Source organism: Malaclemys terrapin, chromosome 25 (genome assembly GCF_027887155.1).
Source record: "Malaclemys terrapin pileata isolate rMalTer1 chromosome 25, rMalTer1.hap1, whole genome shotgun sequence".
Lineage (NCBI taxonomy): Eukaryota > Metazoa > Chordata > Testudines > Emydidae > Malaclemys > Malaclemys terrapin.
The window spans coordinates 14,788,809-14,803,685 of NC_071529.1; the positions used below are offsets into that span (position 1 = coordinate 14,788,809).

The 14,877-nt window shown below is 66.2% G+C and overlaps 1 long non-coding RNA gene across 1 annotated transcript; it reads right to left on the bottom strand.

The window, feature by feature from the left end:
- Positions 1–2,929: 2,929 nt before the first annotated feature.
- LOC128829212 (uncharacterized) lies at positions 2,930–14,309 on the bottom strand. The gene is made up of 4 exons (XR_008443301.1): positions 14,254–14,309; positions 12,307–12,394; positions 8,106–8,220; positions 2,930–3,018 (listed from the first exon to the last, which is right to left on the bottom strand). It is a non-coding gene; the product is annotated as an uncharacterized LOC128829212 (long non-coding RNA).
- Between the last annotated feature and the right edge of the window lie 568 nt (positions 14,310–14,877).

Sequence of the window (14,877 nt, forward strand, 5' to 3'; positions counted from 1 at the left end):
TGGTCCATTTATACTCTCTCCTCACCCCCCACCTAGACCTCCTCCCCCCTCCCATCTACAGTCTCTGCCCCCCCCGTAACTCCCTCCCTGTCAGCCCCCCCCAGCTCTAATCTGCCCCCTCCCCTTCTGCTCTCGCAACATGTGGACAATAATCACAAACGAATCAGAGCTAATCCTGTCTGTGCCCCATACGGAACCTCTGACCCCAAAGCCCCCAGGAGGGGGAGCCACCTGGCCCCCCAGCTTCACCAATCCCAAGGGGTCAAAGGTCACAAGTCATCCCCCTGAGAATGGGGGCTCTGGGGGGGGGGGGAACACAGCTCTTACCGGCTCAGCCCACAGGGAGGTGACACTGAGTGGGGAACCACACCCCGAACCTCGGCCCCAGGGCCTTGACCTGTGCCCCGAATGGAACTGGAGTGGGTGCAGGGTGTGGGGCCCGCACACCAGCCAGGCGCCCCATGGGGGGCAAGACACGTTTGGCACCAGCTGGTAGTGGCTTGGGTCCCGTGGAGAGGCCTGAGCCTGGAGGGAAAGGCCACCAGCCCCTACCTAACGGGGGGCAGAGGGAGTGGGGGTGCACCTCAGAGGCTCCTAACCATCCTCGCTGTCCCCTCCCCAGGAGCCCCCTCATTGTAACCCCCCCCCTCAGCCTCTCAGCAGCCCCCCGATCCCAACCCGCAGTGTGGGGGTCCCTGAGCGAGGACGGAGGCTGCAGCACTAAGATATTCTGGGCCTGGAAATCCCCCCACTGCTCCCAGGCAATTAGCTCCCGCACTGCTCTTGTGTCCTGGGCATGGGGGGAAGCTGCCCATAGTCCTGTGGGGCTGGCCCGGGAGAGGGCACCCGCCAGCCCCCCAGCCCTGCTCCCTGCCCTGGTTCAGCGCCCCTAGCCCCTGCCCCCCCAATGGGACCCCCAGTACCCAGCTCCCCCCACGTCCCCTCGCTGGCCCCCAGGGGCGCCCCACGGCACTCACGGAAGTACTTCAGGGTCTCCTCAATCTGCTGGGGCGTCAGGGGGGTGGGCGCCTCGGGGGGCAGCAGGGGCGTGTGCAGCCAGTCGTCGTGTTCGTACCCGAAGAGCGTGTCGGCCCGCAGCGTGTAGTGGGGCAGCTGCTCCCCCAGCAGGCTGATGATCTCCACCTCGGGGACGTTGCCACAGCTACACAGGTCTGGGGGGAGAGGAACGGGGTCAGTGAGGCGGGGAGAGGGTGGAGCTGGCTGGGAGGACTGGGCTAGAAGGAGGGACAGCCGTGGGGTGGGGCGGGTTGAGGGGCACTGGCAGGGCTGTGGGGCGCAAGGAGCCCAGGACTGGGCTAGCAGGCGATGTGGGTCGGGATTGGGAAGCATTGGCAGATCTGTGGGGTGGGAGGGTCTCAGGGCTTGGGGGGAGCCCAGAGCTGGGCAACCGGGGGCTGTAGGTCGGGAGTGAGGGGCACTGGCAGGGCTGCGGGAGGTACCCGGGGCTCAGATAACAGGGGGCTACGGGTCGGGAGTGAGGGACACCGGCAGGGCTGCGGGGGGTACCCGGGGCTCAGATAGCAGGGGCTGCGGGTCGGGAGTGAGGGGCACCGGCAGATCTGCGGGAGGTACCCGGGCTCGGCTAGCAGGGGGGCTGTGGGTCGGGAGTGAGGGGCACTGGCAGGGCTGTGGGGGGTACCCGGGGCTGGGCTAGCAGGGGCTGCGGGTCGGGAGTGAGGGGCACTGGCAGGGCTGCGCGGGGTACCCGGGGCTGGGCAAGCGGGGCTGCGGGTCGGGAGTGAGGGGCACCGGCAGGGCTGCGGGGGGTACCCAGGCTGGGCTAGCGGGGGCTGCACAGAGAGTCGTTGACCCCTCAGGGAGCAGAGCCCAGGTCACTGATTAACCATTTATATTCCGGCAGCAGCCAGAGGCCCCGGTCAGGCCCCAGGGCGCAGAGCACAACCGCCCGCGTTCGGGAACCACCAGACCCTTCCACAGGCGTCTCTGCGCTCGGGTCCCCCCTCGCGGGCTGGTTCCCACCGCGTCAGTGTCGGTGTCACTCGGGGATTTCAGGTGTTGCTTCTCAGTCGCTGGCTCAGTTCACAGGGGGCCTCTGACCAGCTGAGGGCAACAACTTCCAAGTCCTGCCCGGGGCGGGACCGGCGCCAGCGACCCGTAGTGGGGACAGACGCCCCCCCGCCCTGCCCCCGAGCCAGCCAGTCCCCCGTCCTTGGGGCAGATTGGAGCTGGTGTCCCCGCGATTGCCCGGCTGCCCTGAGTCCATCTGGCTCTCGTCTTTCTTTGGCTGTGGGCGCACAGGACAAGCGGCCCCTGGAGGCAGGGCACCGAGGCTCCCGGGTCCCCACGTTCCGTCACAGCCCTGCCGCTCTCCCATGTCTCCATGGGAAAGGTCCTGCCGCCACCTGCTGGCCACAGCCCCGGCAGAGGAGAAAATCTCCAAGGAGAAGTGGGGAGAGGGTTGCAGGACAGCAGCCTGGCCAGGCCCTGGGCACGCTCTCGGGTCACCTGCCCCTGGGCGCCCATCTCCCTGACAGGCTGGTGGGCCTGTGCTGGCAGCAGGGGCTGGCCGGTGGCGCTCGGGTCCTTCCCGTGCGGCGCGCTGGATGGGATCCCCCAGGCAGGAGCTCCAGTGCCCTGGAGGGTGGGGTCCCAGCCCCTCCATCCCCTGCTGTGAACCCTGCAGCCCTCGGACCCACCCCCGCTCAGCGCCCCGATAGGCCAGCCCGGCTCCCCCCAGGGTGGTTACCCCAGTGCCCCCAGCTGGACCCACCGGTGATGGTGGTGGCATCATGGTATCTGCCCACAGCCGATCCCTTCGGCCCCTGGCCGGCATGGTGCAGGGAGTCCCAGCTGGGGTGGGAGTGGCGGGCGGGCGGGCTCTGGCCTGAGGGTGGCTCACGTAGGCCCGAGGCGTCCAGTTTGACTGGCGTTACGGGGGGCACCCAGCTGCCATGTGGGGAGCGCGGCACCACCCCCTGCGTCAGGAAGCTGCGACGGGGACTGGGCCAGTCCCAAGGTCCCGGCTCTGTTCCACACCTAGGGAGAAAGAGCTGGGCGTTAGGGGAGCCATGGGGGACAGGAAGTGCAACCCGCGTCCTGGCCACATGCTCTGGACACACGTGTCTCTGTGTTGCTCCCACAGCCCTGGCATCCCCCTGTGCCCACACGGGCAGCACCGGGCCACGGCTGGACACCCACAAGCGGGGCGTGCCCCAGAAGTGACGCCCCCTCTCACAGCCCGGCTCTGGGCACAGCTGCCTTCCCGCCCGGGACACCTGGCCCAAGGGTCCCACTGGGGCTGGTGGAGGCTGAGTGTGGGGCAGCCCGGGGGGATCCCAGACGGTTTCATCTGGAGGTGAGGGGAGATGGTGCTGGGGGGGGGATGCCCCCCATGGCAGTTAGAGCAGCAGTGATGAGATGGATTGGCCACCAGAGGGCGCCGGGGGCTCCAGGCTCAGGGCGGGGGGCAGAGCAGGTCAGAGCCCAGTTAGATACCAGGGTGCGGCGGTGTGTCGCCTTGGTAACCCCCAGCCTGCAGCCCCCCGCTACCCAGTCTGGGCTCCCCCCAGCCCTGCCGGTGCCCCTCACTCCCGACCGGCAGCCCCTGCTAGCCCACCTTCGCCTCCCCCCAGCTCTGCTGGTGCCCCTCACTCCCGACCCGCAGCCCCCTGCTAGCCCATCTTCGCCTCCCCACAGCCCTGCCGGTGCCCCTCACTCCCGACCGGCAGCCCCTGCTAGCCCACCTTCGCCTCCCCCCAGCTCTGCTGGTGCCCCTCACTCCCGACCCGCAGCCCCCTGCTAGCCCATCTTCGCCTCCCCACAGCCCTGCCGGTGCCCCTCACTCCCGACCCGCAGCCCCCTGCTAGCCCACCTTCGCCTCCCCCCAGCCCTGCCGGTGCCCCTCACTCCCGACCAGCAGCCCCCTGCTAGCCCACCTTCGCCTCCCCCCAGCCCTGCCGGTGCCCCTCACTCCCGACCTGCAGCCCCCTGCTAGCCCACCTTCGCCTCCCCCCAGCCCTGCCGGTGCCCCTCACTCCCGACCCGCAGCCCCCTGCTAGCCCAGCCCTACGCTCTCCCCCCACACTCCACGGGAGGTCGCAGCTCTGCAGACACCTCTCATTTCTGATCCCCGTGCGATTGTTCCCATTCTTGTTCATCACAATAACCGTTGGTGTTTTTTCACCCCATCACCTCCTGGAGGGTGGATGTCTCCAAGGCGCCCTGCCACCCCACATGGGCTGCGGAGCCGGGGGGAGGGGGGGGCACCTGGACCTCACCTGACTACTTTCTGGCCAGGTCACACCTGAGCAGCGCTGCGACCCCATGTGCCAGGTCGTAGGGACACACTGCACGGGGAGGGGACACACCAAGATGCTGCAGGATCTTTTATTGCTTATCCAGCACTTTCCATCGACAAACTCATCCCCGCAGGGATGGACCCACCTCATTATCCCCAGGATACAGACAGGGAAACTGAGGCACAGCCTGGGGCCAGGAGCCAGGATAACAGGTCCTGGACTCACACCACACCTAAAGGCTCATCTGAAAGCCCGTCTCGTCATTCAACAGGATCTCGGGAGGCCATGTGCAGCCATACAGCTGCCTAGGAGGCCCCAAAGGGGTTAAATTAACCCTCACGGTTATTCAAATTGTTAAACTCCCTCAGCCCAGAGCCTAGCAACGGAGCCAGGAACGCAGGGCCCAGGGCTCGGGCAGGACGTGCTTTGCCTGCTGCCCTGGGTTATTATTTAACTCTGGGAAGGTGGGGCGGGGGGGTCATTGGGATCCTGCTGCCGGGAGCCGGCTGGAGCTGAGAATATCTGACTCCAAACACAAACCCCATTCAAGGGGGGTGTTGGGAGGGGAGCAGTCAGGGGGGTGGGGGGTGAATTTCAATTTGCATTCAAGTCTCTTAATTTAATCAGAAGCCTGGTAAACCCCTGCTCGGGATCCTGAGAGACAGGGCCTGATTCTCCTGTCACAGGCACATAGATCTGGAGAGACACCGTGTCAAACTCGAGTAAGGACAGAGCCCAGCTCCTTTGTAAAACACATCTTGTTTCCACCCCATGGGTTGTTCAGCACAGAGGGTAACAGCCTACTACTGCTGCCCAGATAATGGAGCTGGCCCCTTTAGCTCCAGTGGTGCCGAAGGACCCCGGTTCGAACACTGCTGCACCCTGTGCGGGGCGGGAGGCTGTTGCTAACCCAGGATCCCAGCCTGGGCTGCCTGCACCCGACCCTGCTGGCAGAGCCAGCCCCTCGGCCCGCACAGTGTTAAGGGGACCCATTCTCCTCCCACCACCCCAGTGCACATCAGGAGCGTCCTGGGCACAACAAGGTGTCTGATGGGCCCTGCTGGGCTCTGGGACCAAAGGGGCAGCGGTGCAGGGCTGCCAGGCTCCAAACCCCCTGCCCAGGACGCTGCATGACCTGGGGTTTGTCTCGCTCTGGTGGGCAGGGCAGGGGCGTTGGTTCTGCAGGGACCGGAAGGAGCCTGGGATATGCAGCTGCAGTTTTGTGTTTCTCCCCGGCGTCATTTGTCCGGTCGAGCCCGGTCTGGCCTTCCCCACTCAGGCTCTGAAATGCCCCGAGGGGGCCAGATCCCCTGGGAGGCCCCGTGTGCTGCCCTCAGGCAGCCCTCTCCCAGGAGAGCCCTGATTTACACACAGGGAAACTGAGGCAGCGAGGGGCAGTCCCCCAGCCAGACAGCGGTAGAACTGGGACTAGAACCCAGAAGGCCTGGCTCCCCCACCCCCGTTCCTACCCCCGGATGCTGCTTCTCTCCCAGAGCTGGGAACAGAACCCAGGAGCCCCGACTCCAGGCTCCCTCTTGCTCTACCCACTAGACCTGACTGCCTGAAGAAACGCCGACTCTTTCCTGCATCCCACGGGCAGGACGGCTGTGAACAGCCAGGCCCCGCCCTGGCAGGGGCAAAGTCCAGCCGGCTGCACTTTCCCTGCCACATCACGCGGGGAGACACGCAGGGCCAAGGGCGGCTCCCCCAACGCACTGTCTGTGGCCAGAAAGGGACCACGGGACGGGCAGTAAAACCGCTCAGCCTCCCAGGCACGGAGCCTGCCCCCCAGCCCTGCACCACGCCCCCTCCACACACAGGGGCCAGGGCCCTTCCCAAGGCCCTGCTGCAGCTTCACCCGCTTCTGGCCCCCAGCGCAGGACCTGTCGGGATGGGGGCGTCCCCCCGTCCCCGGGGAATCAGGGCCCTGTCACACAGAGCCGGCTGCCTTCCCAGCGCCCACATGGCCTGAGCAGCGACTCAGGGGAGGAGCCCCCCCGCCCTTGGCAAGGAGCCAGGGGAACGCAGGAGGGCAAAGGGGGGCTGCTAATTTCAGTGTCGGGCCGTCCTCCCCTCAGCCCCTATTCAGAAATCCTGCCCAGAAGCCTAATGGTTAGAGCAAGGCAGGGTGGGAGGCAGGACTCCTGGGTTCTAATCACGCTACTGGGAGGGGAGCAGGGGCTAGTGAGGGAGGGGGGCACCTTGGCGGCCAGGACTCCTGGGTTCCATTTCCAGCTGCACTGTGTGCCACTGAAAAAGCTTCTTCCCTTCTCGTGCCTTGGTTTCCCGGGCTGGGAGTGGGGTCCGTGGGTGGGAGCCCCCTGGGAAACTCCCAGCCAAATGGGGGGCAGGGCGATTCCTGGGCCTGTCCGGGAGACGCGTCCGTCCTTCTGGGAGCCCTGTGGGCTCGAGCTGCTTCGGGATCCCCGATAGCTGGGGCTAGTGGGGGAGGGGTGGGAGCTATTCCTAGACACACCCCCCCCGCCCTGCACCTGCTGACACCACAGAGCGAACTCCTCCAAGGCGACGCCTGTGGGATCTGTCCACGCCCCGAGCACCGTGGGTTCCAGGCAGGAGCAGCTCCCTGGGTATAAAGCGTTTCCTCCCGTGGCACGTCCGCCCGCCCGTTTGCCAAGCCCACGACTGCCGCGTAATAAACCACCCGCCACTTCCCCCTGCGCCTTGTGACTGAGTGATGGGAACCGGGCTGGCTCCTCCTGGCAGAGCTGCCCTGACCTCAGCTCCCCTCCCGGCTTCATCTTCCCTTCCCGGGGCACTAGGACATCCCTGGCGGGTTGGCAACCTGTGGGCCAGCGAGCGCCCGGGGACCCGGCACGCACCCTGAGCAACCCGCAGAGAGGCTCCCGGAGCCGCCTGAGCTCCCCCCATTTCAGCTCAGCCCCTGGCCCGGGAAGCCGGCCCGATACTTGGCTTCGGGTCCAGGGGCTGGGGCACTGGGGTGGGGTTCTCGGGACAGGGCGATTTCTGACGCCAGCAAACCCTGACTCGGCTCTCTGTCCGACCCCTCAGATCCCAGCCCACGCGATTACACGTCCGGGCTCTGCTGGCGGGATGGCTCAGGCACCAGAGCGGGGAGTCTGAGCAGTGGGACTGGGGCTCCCGGCTCCTGCCTGCTCCAGGCTGCGGTTGCTAGCTGGGTCCCCGGGGCTCCTGAGGAAGAACGTCCCGATGCTGAGGGGCAGCGAGGGACGGGACAGGAGCCCAGCCGGGGAGCTGGGAACCGGAGCACGACCCTGCCCAGGGCCTGGGTGGACTAGACGGGCTCTGGGGCACGTCCAATGGCTCTGAGACAACTGCCCTGGGCCTGGGCTTGGCAGCTGGGCAAACTGCCTCCCAAGGTGGGCTCCTCTTGGCCTCGCTGCCTCCAGGGCACCCACCCTCCCAGCCCTCGCTGGGTCCACTCCCACCCCGGAGCCTTTGTGCCGTCTGCTCCAGCCAGTCCAGTGTTATCGGGGCCCAATGGCTAGGGGGGATGTTGGCCGGGGGCCGGCGGGATGCTGTGCACAGAGTGCCGCCCGCCCGCTGCAGAGCTAGGCGGGAGCCTCCTACTTCCCCGGCACAGGGCCATGGGGGCAGCTTGAGGGGCACGGGGTGGGTGCAGGCTCAGACAGTGCCCGCTTGGAGGGCAGGGCTAACGCTCTGGCCCGGCCCCCAGGGGATCCCAGTGCTGCACCAGGCTCAGGCCCCCAGGAGAAAGGAAACGCTGCAGGGGTGGGGTGTCTACCTGCCCCCCCGGATCCCTTTCTCTCTCCCAGGGTGAGCCCGGAAGCCGCCTTCCCTCCCCGGTTTCCCGTGGAGACAGACCGTGCGGTTCAGAGGCCGGTGGCTCCGGGATCCCACTGGCGGCACTGTCCTGGCTCCCCGGCCGGCCAGATCTGGAGGGGAAGCGGGTTCGTGAGTCAGCGCCTTGGCCTGGCTCCTGCAGACAAATGAAGGCAGCCTGAGAACAGGACCCTGCTCTGACAGCAGCTCAAACCAAGCTCCGAGCCCTCAGCCGCCTCGGCACGGGGGGTGCCACCCACAGGGGCTCCCAGGGCATCCGGGGCCAAGCAGGGCACCTCTGCTGCTTCCATCCCTCCCCCCAGGCCCGGCATGGCACAAGCCTGGGCCACGGAGATCTGCACGGGGCGTGTCTAGAGCCACCACAGGGGGTACTGCAGGATCACGGGGGGCTCCCTGCCCTGGGCACTGAGCTGCCACAATATTCCGGCCTCGGGGATTGAACCTGGGTCTCTTGTACAGTCCTCTCTGTACCACAGTCCACTTCCAGCCCTGCCCTCTCTCCTCCAGGTGCCGGCCTAGCCCCCTGCTACCCAGCCTGTCAAGCAGCCCGCCCATGGGCATTGTCTTTGCCAGCCCGCGTGACTCGCCGGCTCAGAGCCAACCACGCCCAGAACGAACACACACAGAGCAGGCTGGGGAGGAGGGAACGCTGGCTGAGCGCAGAGGCCTGTGGAGAGGGGTCCCCTTTACTGGGATACCTGTTTGCACAGAGGTTACAGCAGCCGGCCGGGGACTCCTGGGTTCTATCCATGGGTGTGAGAGGGGAGTGGTGTCTAATGGTTAGAGCAGGGGGGGCTGGGCGTCAGGACTCCTGGGTTCTATCGTCACTTCGGGAGTGGGGTCTGGTAATCAGAGCAGGGGGGTTGGGAGCCCGGACTCCTGGGTTCTACTCCCAGACGACACTGACTCACTGTATGACCTTGGCCAAGTCCCATTCCCTCTACCTGTTGACTGTCAAATGAGGCCGTGGTGCTGCCCGACCGGCTGGGGATTGTGAGGCTCCATGTAAAGTGGTGTGTGAGTCCCAGGTGGCACCAGGCTAGAGACGGGTCCCCAGGGGGGGACAGGCCAGGAGCCCCAGACTATGGCACGTGTCCAGCAGGATGGAGCAGGCAGACAGAGCCTGGGGGGCATGTCTGACCCTAACGCCTCCCAGCTGCCCCTGCTGGTCTGGGAACGGCAGTGCTAGGAGGGGCCGTGACAGCCTGGGCCCCCTCGGAAGGCCCCAGCAGTCGGGGGTGTCACCGGGAGGCCACGGGCTCCGTGCCGGCTGCCGTTTCGGAATGCGCCTGCTGGACTATTTATTCCCCACAGCTGCTGCTGGAGCACGAGGCTTGCCCTGGGAGTGGGCCGGGGGGCAGCCAGCTTGCAGCAACCCCCATCTGGTGGTGTCAGGAGGGGTCTGGGCAGGAGATCCGGGGGCCGGGCGGGGCTCGCTGGGAGCCACCGGCTCTGGGAATTGGGGAAGGGCGGCAGGCGGCGGGCGCACAGGTGGCCGGGAGCAGTGAGCATTGCTGAGAGGGACGAGGACAGGAGCAGAGCAGGGTGAGGAGGCGGTGGGTGGCAGATGGCGGGCACACAGGTGGCCGGGAGCAGTGGGCATTGCTGAGCGGGACCAGGACAGGAGCAGAGCAGGGTGAGGAGATGGCAGACAGCGGGCACACAGGTAGCCGGGAGCAGTGAGCATTGCTGAGAGGGACCAGGACAGGAGCAGAGCAGGGTGAGGAGATGGCAGACAGCGGGCACACAGGTAGCCGGGAGCAGTGGGCATTGCTGAGAGGGACCAGGACAGGAGCAGAGCAGGGTGAGGAGATGGCAGACAGCGGGCACACAGGTAGCCGGGAGCAGTGAGCATTGCTGAGAGGGACCAGGACAGGAGCAGAGCAGGGTGAGGAGATGGCAGACAGCGGGCACACAGGTAGCCGGGAGCAGTGGGCATTGCTGAGAGGGACCAGGACAGGAGCAGAGCAGGGTGAGGAGATGGCAGACGGCGGGCGCACAGGTGGCCGGGAGCAGTGGGCATTGCTGAGCGGGACCAGGACAGGAGCAGAGCAGGGTGAGGAGACGGCAGGCGGCGGGCACACAGGTGGCCGGGAGCAGTGGGCATTGCTGAGCGGGACCAGGACAGGAGCAGAGCAGGGTGAGGAGACGGTGGGCGGCGGGCGCACAGGTGCCCGGGAGCAGTAGGCATTGCTGAGAGGGACCAGGACAGGAGCAGAGCAGGGTGAGGAGACGGTGGGCGGCAGGTGCACAGGTGCCCGGGAGCAGTGGGCATTGCTGAGAGGGACCAGGACAGGAGCAGAGCAGAGTGAGGAGATGGCAGGCCCCGGCTCGCCCGGCCCCCAAGCCAGACGCTGCCTCACTCCTGGTGACTGTACAGGTGGCTGGAGCCTGGGTGGGGCCGCGAGCGGCAGGTCCTGGCAGGCTGCAGCCGGCTCCACGCGCCAAGGAGAAGCACGTCTCCCGGGAGCCCAGGGCAGGGCTGATGGGGCCAGGACAGCTGCTGATTGGTGCACAGGGGCTGGAGAGCCGCCCAGGTGCCAGGAAGAGGCTCACCAGGGACCCTCTCTAGCTGGTGAAGGGGCAGCACCAGCGGGAGGGGTCCCTGGGGACTCTCATCCGGCCCTGCTCAGCTGGGGGACGGCACTGAGATGCTCCCCCTTGAGCTCCAGGGGGACACTGGGCCCGGGGCTGCTCCTCCCTCCAGGGCCGTTACTAGAGACGCCCATCCAGAGCCTCGGCCCGGACACCAGTGGACCTGGCTCGCCGGGGGAATCGCAGGCCCAGGGCAAGCTGCAGGCTCAGCTCCCGGCACGGCCACCTGCCCCGTGCGGAGAACCCGAGGCCTCGACGTGGAGTCACATGACACCGCGCCCTGCCCCAGCGCCGGTGCAGGGAGGGGGGAGCAATAGACCCGGGGGGCCCGAACGTGCAGGCCAAGCAGGGCCAGGAGCGGTAAAGGCTCGTCTAAGAGACTCTCATCTCCTTATCCATGAGGGGAGGGTGAACCCTGCTGGGACTGGTCCCTGGAGCCTGGGCCACTAACCCGCCCCCTCCCACCCCTCCCAAGCTCATTCAGCAGCCGCTGAGAGACATGGCAGAGGGGTGACCACCAGTGTACCCCCCAGAGCACCGCACAGGCCTTGTACAGAACGGCACGCGGGGCAGGCCCCGCCATCACCTCCCATCTTCCCCCCGGCACAGCTGGGAGGCACCAGGCCAAAGGGGATATTTTTGGAACCAGCCAGGAAATCTACTTCCTGCAGCAGCTCATGGGGCAGTAAAGTGGGTGAAACCAAAGCAGCCGGAGCTGGGGCATTTGCATGGGCAGGGACGAGTCAAGCCCGCCGTGGGCAGGGCAGCCCTGGTGTCGGCATCCCTGCTGCGTGTCTGGGCAACGAACAAGCACAGCGAACACTCACTAACCATAGCAGGGCTGTACCCGGGGGCAGAGAAGCCCAGACCCCAAGCTTTTCTCAGCACTGGTTTCTCGCCACACTCCCTGAGTCCCCTGATGGACATCATGTCCCATCCCTCCTGCTCCTCTGACCCACCTGAGCCAGGGGTCAGGGCCCCCCGCCCCTCCCCATGCCTGCGCAGAGCGGCCCATGGTAAATATAACACAACCCTCACCCCTACGCTGTGGGCTGGAGCACTGACGGAGAAGCCAAGTGCTCGGCTTCCAAGGTTTGGCCCTGGATCACTGCAAATTTGACCGGAGACACTGAGGCAAGGCTCCGGGATCCCAATGCCCAGACTGTCCCTGGCCACACGCCGCTCCCTGCCTACCCCTGAGAGCGGCTGCACAGATCAACAATTCCTCCTGCAAAAAACATTCACACCCATTTGTTTTTATTAAAAATGTTTCAACTAAATTTTCTGGGGTTTAACCCCCCAAAATTGAAACAAAACAAAAGTTTTCATCTCGCCTGGTGATTTTTGGTTTGGTTCCGATTTCAGATGCCTGGGGCAGTTGAAAAGCCCCTTCCTCACCTATTTTTCCTTTTTCCCAGTGGAAAAAAGGTACAAAGAGAGAGAAAGGGGGAGGGGGACAAATATCTGAACATCAGGAACAGAAACAGAGCAAAAATATTAATTAGAGACGAAACAAAAACTTTCGTTTTGTTTCATTTCTGATTCCCCCCCCTCTCCCCCCCATTGAACGGTTTTTGCAAAACATTTTGATTGCAACAAAACTACTTTTCAACAGAAAAGCCCAGACCTTTCCACCTGCTCTTCCAATGGCCTCGAAAGGGCTGATTGTCAACCTCTACCTTCCTGGTTCCTCTGTCCTCTGCTCAGGCGTGGACCTGCATTGGGATGAGAGAGGCAGGTAGGACGAGGCTGGTGACACGCTGAGGACTGATCACAGCCAAGATGCCATCGACAAGGGGACAACATGATGTCAGCCTAGCCCAGTGCCGGGGCATGTCGGGTTTTTGTAGATTCACAGAGTATACGGCCAGGAGGGACCATTAGATCAGCTAGTCTGGCCTGCACATCACAGGCCATCAAACTTCAGCCAGTTCCCCCGGCACTGGGCCCAGTCACTTGTGTCTGGCTAAAGCATTGTCCAGAAAGGCGCCAGGCAGGACCTGCAGCCCCCAGGAGATGGGGAACCCACCACTGCCCTGGGGACCTTGTTCCAGTGCTCAGTCACCCGCCCTGCTCCGAACATGGGCCTGTGGGACCCAGGCTATTTGCCAGACCTCCTGTGGCCTCTCTAAAAACACGAGCTTTGTCTGACTTCACCTTCCAGCCGCCGGTTCTTGTTCTGCCTTGTTCTGGATTACAAAGCCCGTTGGTAGCTGGGATTTTCTGCCCAGGATGGTATTTACACCATATGCCAGAGCGAGTCACCCATCGGGTTGGTTCTGGGCCACTGAACATTTCCTTCAGCCCTGGAATCCCTGAGTCTCCTTTGTCCACCCGCTCCACTTGGTCAGCACCCTTGGGAGCGCCAGCACTGGGTGCAGGATCCGGGTGCGGCATCCCCTCCCTGCCTGGCTCACTGCTCCCCTAGGGTCACACCAGCCCCTTTGGCCACAGCTTCTCCTCCTGAGCCTTGTCTGGAGGGCCCGGGGCTGCCCTCCCCCCTACGCACTCAGGGACCAGGCAAGACCCCGCATCAGCAGCCCCCCAAAGGCCTCGGAGCTCAGATCCCGCAACTCTGCGGCGCGTCCCAGGATCGCTCCTGCGCGCTGGGCCGGTCGCAGGGAGGTTTCAAGCCAAGGGACCCGGGCGCCCAGCCGGGAATGCGGCGGCGCGGCTCAGGCGGAGCCCGGCCAAAGCTGCATCCCCGGCACAGCCCGCGTCCCGGCGCCAGCGAAGCGCCAAACCCCGTGAAATCCCCCCAGTAATGCGCCGCCGGCCGGGACCCGGCTCCGGGGGAGAGCCCCGGGACCCCCCGCCGGCAATCGCCGGGCCAGCGAGGGGTCCCCTGGGCAGCCCAGACCCCGCTTCTCCGAGTCCGGGACCAGGGCAGCCAGGGAGACCGGTCCCAGTGCCCAGCGCCCGGGGGCTGCAGCAGGGCTCGCGGGGGGCTGCGGGGAGTTCGTGGGGGGCTCGCGGGGGCTGCAGCGGGGCTCGTGGGGGGCTCGCGGGGGCTGCGGGGAGTTCGTGAGGGCTCGCGGGGGCTGCAGCGGGGCTCGCGGGGGCTGCATGGAGTTCGTGGGGGGCTCGCGGGGACTGCGGGGAGTTCGTGGGGGCTCGCGGGGGCTGCGGGGAGTTCGTGGGGGGCTCGCGGGGGCTGCAGCGGGGCTCGTGGGGGCTGCATGGAGTTCGTGGGGGGCTCGCGGGGGGCTGCGGGGAGTTCGTGGGGGGTTCGTGGGGGCTGCAGCAGGGCTCGCGGGGGGCTGCGGGGGCTGCGGGGAGTTCGTGGGGGCTCGCGGGGGCTGCAGCGGGATCGTGGGAGGTTTGTGGGGGGTTCGTGGGGGGCTCGCGGGGGCTGCGGGGAGTTCGTGGGGGCTCGCGGGGGCTGCAGCGGGGCTCGCGGGGGGCTGCGGGGGCTGCGGGGAGTTCGTGGGGGCTCGCGGGGGCTGCAGCGGGGCTCGCGGGGGGCTGCGGGGGCTGCGGGGAGTTCGTGGGGGGTTTGTGGGGGGTTCGTGGGGGGCTCGCGGGGGCTCGCGGGGGCTGCAGCGGGGCTCGCGGGGGGCTGGGTCGGACTCACTGTGTCGCGGGCCGGCCGGCGGCTCCGAGCTGCATTTAACTAGGAAGCAAATGAAACTTACACATTCCCCCCCCCCCCCATTGATCTGTTACCGAGCCGCTCCTACAGCAGGTGGGGGGGAGGGGCCGCAGGGCCTGCTGGGAGCGGTAGTCCAGGGGCCCCCCAAAGTTGCCTCTCCAGAGCCTCTTGGGCAAGGAAGCGGGACTGCGTTTCCCAAGGGCCTTGGCGCACAGCCCCAGCGCCTCCGAATATGGGACCGGCGGCTTCGCCTCCCAGGCTGGGCGCGATAAGGAAGAGCAGGGCTGGGAGCTGGCACGGGTGAGCTGGGTGGAACCAAGACTTTGATCCCCCTTGGGACTGGAGAAAAGCCTCCTAACCTTGCCCCCTGGTGCAGAGCGACCCCATTCCCCGCGCCGCCGGCCGCCTTACCCCGCTGCCAAGTGGGCGTCAAAGCCTTGGCAGGGCCGGATCCCCAGCGTGGCCCTGCACGCTAGGCCCAGTTTTCCAGGGAGCCCCCCATTTAGGCACCTAAGGGGCAGGTTTGCCACGTTCCCCCGAGAACCGGCCACCCACCCTCCTGAACTGGGCCCCCGCTGGGGGCACTGAGCCCTCTGCAAAAACGTC